General features: G+C 42.2%; 1 pseudogene; it reads right to left on the reverse strand.

The window, feature by feature from the left end:
* Positions 1 to 3,766: 3,766 nt before the first annotated feature.
* Positions 3,767 to 4,120, reverse strand: LOC123577504 (annotated as a pseudogene).
* Positions 4,121 to 8,471: the final 4,351 nt, after the last annotated feature.

Genomic DNA, 8,471 nt, shown 5'->3' on the forward strand with positions numbered 1-8,471 from the left:
TTGTAAAAGAGAAAAAGAAAAAAGAAAGAAAGAAAGAAAATTGAATAGATGAACCTGCTAACAGATTGAAGTAGGACTGAAATTGCTTTGTTTTCCCCTAGAAGTCAGTCTACCTAGCTCTTTATAGTCCATAAATTAAGCCGGCGGTGAGACAGGAGCTCTTGAAGAGCGAATTTGGCCCAGTTGGGCGGGGCTCAGTGTAACGGCTCTGCTCTCCACTAGATGGTGCTGCTAGCCTACTGGGGTGAATTGTTGCAGCGCTTGTAGGTGTGTATGCGCATGCGCAGGAGTGGTGAAAATGGAGTTACCCAGCCACCCAGTCTGTTTTTCCAGATCGGCAATGGTGCACCGGTCCTCCGTCTTCAGCTCTCGTCCACTCCCCGCCTTTCCACTCTCCGTGACCAGGCCCCAGGCAGATACCTCTCTCCCGAGTTTTGTCTCAGATGCGGCTGTTTTCCCTAGCCCCTTACTTCCAAAGGACTGCGGCTTTGACCCGTTCCTCCCCTCTGAGGGAGGGTCTCACCGAACAATGGCCAAATGAGCAATGGCCGAATGAGCAATGGCCGAATGTCAGCTGCACCCAGGAACGCCCGCTGGACCCTGCTGTTGCCGGTGCCCAGAGACTGCGGCCAGGTGTCAGCCCGTCCCAGAAAAAGTTCGCAAGACAGTGTAGCAGCAGTGTTTCAGGGATTATGGGAAATCACAACACACATCTGGCACCAGGACCCTTAACGACCTTGTTCAGCTCCAGTGAATGTGGCCATTTTCGGGGTCTGCTGGGACTAGGGGCTTCAACAGTCTCTACCAAACGTCCTTCCAGCAGTGGAACCGCTTTTCCCTGTGTGGCCTGAGAACCTCCCAGACCCCACTCTGTTCCTGGGGATTCACCCTTCCCACCAGAGCACTGCCAGGTATTGAGCTGTGGAGTTGCATCCTTTGCGCTCCCCTTGTTTACAGTCTTAATGGAATTTAAACCTTCTCCTTTCTCCCTTTTCAGTTTAGTCCCTGCGGCTGTTTCCAATTTTCCACTTTCTCTCCAGCTGCTTTTCAAGAGGGGTGCTTTTCCTGTATTCTCCTCCCTTCCCCCAGTCCTCTCTCCGCCTGCAAAAGTGGCTCCCTGCCCACCGGCAGCTTCTCTCTCCCCAAGTTCACCTCTCTGCGCCATGTACCTGCTGAATTCTGTGGTTCAGGTTGTGCAGATTGTTGTGTTAATCCTCCAATCATTTTTCTAGGTGTGTAGGATGGTTTAGTGTTGGTCTGGCTGTATTTCATGGACGCGAGACACACAAAAACTTCCATGCTGTTCTGCCATCTTGGCTCCCTCCCCCCAAACCTCCTCCTTATTTTTAACCTAAGCAACCAATATGGATCCTTTGTCCATAACCTAATCTGTTGTGACCATGTCACAAGTCCCAGGGACATTTGTTTTTCCCACCCTTTAGTAGACAGTGCTTTGAAGGTTCCCTGGGTGTTACACCAGCCTCACACCTCCACAGAGGGGTCAAGCAGGTCCCCATTTCCACCTATGATAAATGTACCATATGAAAACTTATTTCCTTGAGACGTTTTTGATGGCAAGTAGGGAATTGGAATTCTCAAGGCTTTTGCTTGTTCTCGAGAAATGAGTTTTTCAAGAAACCTGTTGGGTGACTCAACAAGAGGCTATAAGGGACACAAAAACACCGGGATTGTTTCACAAAATGTGGAATAAAAAAACCCAAACACTTATAGATGGAAATATTACTTTGTAGAATACATGGTTTCAAATATGAGTAGTTAAATTAATAAACTAGATGAACACAGACATAACTATTTCTTCTATGTCTCAAAAGTTTTACATATTCATGATGAATAAAAGTTGGGAAAATTGAGATATTTTGGTAAGGAGTTGTCATGCATTGGGTTATATAAGGTGGTTTTTCAGTTACAGAAGGAGACTCATTTCCTGAGAAGACTCTGACTCCCCTGGTCCTTCCACATTTTATTTTATTTTTTTAAACATTTTATTTTATTTTTTAACTTTGTGAAGTCACTCCTCTTTCTTTCTTTTTTTTTTTTTTTAATTTTTTAATGTTTATTTATTTGAGAGACAGAGCATGAGTGGGGGAGGGACAGAGAGAGACAGAGACACAGAATCTGAAGCAGGCTCCAGGCTCTGAGCTGTCAGCACAGAGCCCGACGCGGGGCTCCAACTCACAAACCGCGAGATCGTGACCTGAGCCGAAGTCAGACGCTCAACTGACTGAGCCACCCAGGTGCCCCAGTCACTCCTCTTTCTATTGCTCTTGATTAGTTTTCCCACTTTTTCCACACAAAGAGTTTTCTGGAATATGCTCTGGATTTGGTCTCCGGTCGTTGACCATCCTCAGGTACCACTGGCTCTGCTCCCCTTTTATCTGAGGTTCTGCTGGCTTCTCACTGATTCTCTTCCCCTAGTTTTATACATCCTTCATGATACATGGGAACAATTGCTCAAGTGCAGGAGACAAGGCAAACCCAACTCCAACGACCTCAAACATTAGGAGTCAGGGAGTCAATTTCCTTTTTCATTACCTCCTTAGCCTGGAGGGATACTCCAGTGGTTTCTACTTGGAGTTTCCTATTACAATAAACACTCTTTAAATCCTGGAGCAGCTCCATGGCAGTCAGGCCATGGGGAAATGACCCTAATGTCTGCTGCCTCATAGGACCTGCCGTTGACACTGGTCAAATCTTCAATTGTCACCTGGTGCTATTAAGGCCATGATTAGTGGACCAAGTTGGTGGTCTGAGTATCAAGGAATCAGTTCTATCTCAGAGTGAGGGTCAATTGTAACTGAAAGTTTGGGGGGAATCCTCTCTACCTGGCACAGTTACCTGGCAAAATCACCACAGGTTTTTGGTGAAAGACTAGGAAGAAGGTGCATAGTATGCACTTGTGCTGTTGAAGTTCATCAGGGGCCTCTTAAGTCTGCAAATAGGCTTACCAGGGGCTGCAACTCTAGTAAAGTTGGGCCTCTATTCACCAGACCTAAAGTACATTTGATTATACAGTTTATATGCAGTTGGATGATGCTGTTGACCAAATATTTCCTACTCTCTACCTTCAGGGCACCTGCCTGTTTGCACTTCTTACCCCCTTGTGCTTTAGTGGGGAACACATGACTAGTTCTGGCCAATCAGTTATGATCAGATGACATGTGCCACTTCAGGACCAAAGCGTCTGGTCGCCAATTTGTCACCTTTCAGAACAATTCCTCTGCTTGTGAGTCTGGCAATGTTCAAGATCGTGACGGTCCCATCAGCCTAGATCCTAGAGTGAGGAAGTCAAGTGAAAGGGATCTTACAACTAGCAATAGATACACAACATGAACAAGAAATAAACTTTTGTTATCTTATATCATTAAGATTTTGACATAATCGGGGCACCTGGCTGGCTCAGCTGGTTAAATGTTTGACTTCAACTCAGGTCATGATCTCTGGTTTGTGAGTTCGAGCCCTGCATCTGGGCTCTCTGCTGTCAGCATGAAGCCCACTTTGGATCCTCTGTCTCCCTCTCTCTCTGCCCCTCTCAGAAAGAAAGTCAGGCACTCTCTCTCTCTCTCTCTCTGTCTCTCTCTCGTGCATGCCACCAATGAATAAGATGAATAAAAACATTTATTCAAATGTTTTGAATGAACAAAAATGAATAAAACATTAAAGAAATTTAAAAAAAGATTTTGACATAATCTAGCGTACTTTTGTTTTTGTTGCCTTTTTTTTCATTACTCAACAAAGCTTCTTTTTTTTATTTAGCTTTCTGACTCTGAGCTTGTGCCTTCAACACTTTCACAACATCCTCAATAAAGAAAGCACACTTGATCCTGTCACAAACATACTCAGCACACAAGGAGTCACCCTAGGCCCTGCCGACATGTTTTTTTAGTTCTAGGCAACCTCATAAGTTCATAAGAACTGTAGACCTCACAACACAAACTCCTCCAAGTCAGCCTGGGTGCGTGCCACACGTAGATTTTGGTGCTTTCCCAACCTACCTGGTATAAAGGTAAATGGCTCTATTACCAGGGGTTTAGGACAGGCTAGTTTTGTTAGAGGTTGTATTGTAGGACAGCCTACGATGATGTGTCAAATGCGCCACCATTCTGAATGCCTATGGATGCTGCCCCCAGAAGAGAGTTAGCATACTATGATCGACCCAGAAACTGATGCTGGGAGATGAAGCGTGCCTCAACAAAAACCTGACTCTCGTGGCTTTGACTTAGGGATCAACTCATGGAGCAAGAAAGCTGACTTTGGAAGCTGTTTCATATTGATACAGTTGACAAAACCATCACCTGCAATTACTCGGAAGGTAGATAATGAACCTAGTAAGCTTGTGACCTGATAAGCTTGTAGCTTGTAGCTCCAGAAGAGTCTAAAAAAAAATATGTTAGTAGCTTGTGTTGGTTGGTGTTGACTGCGTATTACAAGATACTTCAAGAAAATGACATGCTCGGGAAATAATGAACTAATTTATTGTAAGCAGGAATGGAAGGGAACAGAGAGAGCTTTGGCAGTCTTAGTTCCATCCTGAGGCCTCCTCCTTTGGCTTGTAGAGGGACCATCTTCTCCCCTTTGTCTTCATGAGGTCTTTGCCTGTGTCTATGTCCTAATTGCCTCTTCTTCTTTTTAATGTTTATTTATTTATTTTGAGAGAGAAAGAGAATCCCAAGCCAACTCTACACTCAGTAGGAGAATAGTGCAGGGCTCAACCCCATGAACCATAGATCATGACCTGAGCCAAAATCAAGAGTCAGCCTCTTATCCAACTGGGCTACCCAGGCCCCCTCTAATTGTCTCTTCTTATAAAGACACTAGCCATACTGGAGTAGAGTCCACCCCAATGACCTCATTTATCCTTAACTATCTCTTTAAAGACCCTATCTCTGGGATGCCTGGCTCACTCAGTCAGAGGAGCATGTGATCCTTGATCTCAGGGTCATAAGTTCGAGGCTCATGCTGGTGTAGAGATTTCTTAAATAAATAGAACTTTAAAAAAAGACCTTATTTCCAAATATTCTGAGGTTCTGAGGGTTAGGACTTGAACATATGAATTTGGGTGGGGGATGGCACAATTCAGCCCACAAGACTCTCCCACCAAGCTTGATGGGTTTAAGGTACCTGGAATTAAATAGATGGAAATGAGAAGAAAGAACTGTGGTTATGCTACTGCAAATAAAGCTGATTAGAATCAAATTGTTTAGAATGATAATGAAATGTCTGGGGCGCCTGGGTGTCTCAGTGGGTTGAGCGTCAGACTCATGATTTTGGCTTAGGTCATGATTTCATTGTTCATGGGATTGAGCCCCATGCCTGACTCTGCTTTGATAGTGTGGAGCCTGCTTGAGATTCTCTCCCCCCCCCACCTCAAATGTTCTCTCTCTCAAAAAAAAAAAAAAAAAAAAAAGAATGATAATGAAATGTCACTCCATATCTATGGTAGTACTCCTTGCCTTAAATCTCATTTGATCATAGTAGAGCCTTATCAGGTGTTGTTTTTTTTTTTTTTTTTAATGATTAGTGTTTTAGATACAGTGCTTCCATTTTGTTTTCAGTTTATGTATAAACAACAGATAGTTGTGTTTTGCTTTATTGTCCAAGATGAACTCTCTGCCTTTTAATGTTTTCCCAGTTCTATTGAGAAATAATTGACATATAACATTGTATTAGTTTAAGGTGTGCAACATCACGATTTGATCTGTGTATATATTGTGAAATGATCAGCACAATAAGTTTAGTTAACATCCATCACCTCATACAGTTATACATTTTTTTATTGTAGTGAGAACTTTTAAGATGTACTCTCTTAGCAACTTGCAAATATATAATACAGTAGTGTTAACCAGTCACCATGTTGTATATTACATCCAGAGAACTTACTCATTCATCTTGCAAGTGGATGAGTTGGTACATTTTGACTACCTTCACTACCCCCACCTTTCACCCTTTGCCTTTTAAATTAATTGTATTTAATAATATTTATTTAGTGTAATTTTTATATGGTTGAGTTTAAATATTCCATCTTATTGTTTATTATTTGTCCTATATGTTCTTTGTGTCACTTCTCTTGGGTTCTTTTGGGTCAGCTGAGGATTTTTTAGTATTGTAAGCATTGCAAGCATTTTTTTAGTATTGTATTTCATCTCTTTTATGGCATTTTACCTACAGCTCTTTGCATTGTATTTTAGTGATTGCTTTAAAAATTATGCAAACTTAATTTATCAAGTCACTGAAATTCTGCAATAAAGTATTTCAGATATTGTTTATGCTTAGTTTTAGAATTTACACTTGGTTTCTTTTGTGGAATTTCCACATCTCTCCTGAAATTCCCACTTCTTTACTTTTTATGTTTATCTTTTTTATACATTCTTCAATGTACTTTCCTTTAAAGTTTATTTATTTAGTGGGGGGAGGGGCAAAGAGAGAGGGAGATACAATCCCAAGCAGGCTTCCCACTGTCAGCTCAGAGCTCAGTGTGGGGCTCGAACCCACAGACCATGAGACCATGACCTGAACTGAAATCATAGTTGGATGCCTAACCGACTGAGCCACCTAGGTGCCCCTGGAATACTTATTTTTAAATCCTTGTCTGCTACTGTCAATACCTTTATCATCTGTTGGTCTGCTCCCAGTGACCATTTCCCTCTATATTATGAGTCACATTTTCCTGCTTTTCAGCATGGCCAGCAAATTCTTAATGGCTTCTGAATATTTTGGATCATACAATTTAAAGACTCTAAATTTCATGATCTTCCACTTACAAATGTCAAGTGTTATTCTTGGAGGAACTTAAACCACAGGCAGATCATTTTGATCCTGAAGGCTTGGTTTTAGACTTTTTTAGAGTGGGTCTATTTCAATTTTGCCCTTAGTCCTAGGATGTAGTCCTTAATTCCAGGAAGTGGTCCTTACTTTTAAGGTGTGGCCCTTCCGGGGTTTCAACGGAAAGCGAGAATGTTTACCAGCCTTCTCTAACTTGACAGAATTTGAGCTCCAAACTTTTGTTTCTCTAGCATTGGACAGCAGTTGAAATTTCCATTCAACTTTCGCCTTCCTCTGGATTCCTTGGAGTCTTGCTCTATACATGTGTAGTAGGAGTCAGCCAAGATTTCAGAGGAGTTTGTACACAGATCTTGGGGTTCTCCCTCTAGGTACATCTTTGTTTCTGGGATTCTCTCCTCAATTTTAGATGCTCTGAAGCCCTGACCTCTGATTCCTCAGCTGGGTATGCTGGCCTCTTTTTGCTTGAGATCTATCCCCACCCCCACTCCACCCACACCGACCCCCCCACCCCCACCCGGCTGAGTCCTACACTGCAGAGACTGAGTGACCTGGGAGAAAAGTTGTATAAATGGGGATCTCACTCCACGTTCCTCCCTTTTTTTCAAGGATCATATGCCCTTCAGTTTCTGCCCACTTTTGGTTGCTTTTGAATTCTTTCAAACAGTTGGTTTGTAAACCGTTATTTGTCCAGAATTCATAATTGTTATCAGTGGACAATTAGTCTAATAGAAGCCACCATTACTAACTAGAAGTGGAAAGCTCCTGAAGACTTGTAAGTCTGCTCATTGCTTTTTTAATGCTCATTTCTTTATTAGTGAGGTGTAGTGCTTTTTGTTTCCTTATTGGCCATGTATATTTCTTTTACAAATTGGCCATATTATGTGTTTTGTCCAGATATCTATTGGGATGTTCATTTATTTTTGTTAGGACTTAAATATTAGTAACATCAACTCCTTTTCTCTCATACATGTCATAAATGCTTTCTCCTGGCTTTTTTTTTAATTAAAAAAATTTTAATGTTTATTTATTTTTGAGAGAGAGAGAGAGAGACAGAGTGTGAGTGGGGGAAGGGCAGAGAGAGGGAATCCAAGCAGGCTCCTGGCTCTGAGCTGTCAGCACAGAGACCATGTCAGGGCTCGAACTCAGGAACCAAACCGTGAGATCATGACCTGAGCGGAAGTTGGACGCTTGACCGACTGAGCCACTCAGGCACCCCTTTACTGGCTTTTTATTTGCCTTTTAACTTGGTTTATTGCATTTTTCCATAGATAATATTTACATTAAAATTTATTTATTTATTTATTTTGAAAGAGAGAGCATGAGCAGGAGATTGGGAAAGAGGGAGAGAGAGAGAATTCCAAGCAGGCTCCACCCTGTCAGTGCAGAGCCTGAGGCAGAGCTCTAACACATGAATCAAATCAAACCTTGAGATCGTGACCTGAGCCAAAACCAAGAGCTGGAAGCTTAACCAATTGAGCCACCAAAGCGCCCCGATAAAATTTACATTTTTATGTAGACAAATATGTCAATATTTTCCTATGTGTCTTTATTTTTCCTGAAATGTCTGGGAAAGGTCTATAAGATTATGAAAATATACTCACATTGGGGCACCTGGCTGGCTCAGTTGATAGATATGACTTCATCTCTGTGGTGAGTTCAAGCCACCTGTT

Source organism: Leopardus geoffroyi, chromosome D2 (genome assembly GCF_018350155.1).
Source record: "Leopardus geoffroyi isolate Oge1 chromosome D2, O.geoffroyi_Oge1_pat1.0, whole genome shotgun sequence".
NCBI classification, from domain to species: Eukaryota; Metazoa; Chordata; class Mammalia; order Carnivora; family Felidae; genus Leopardus; species Leopardus geoffroyi.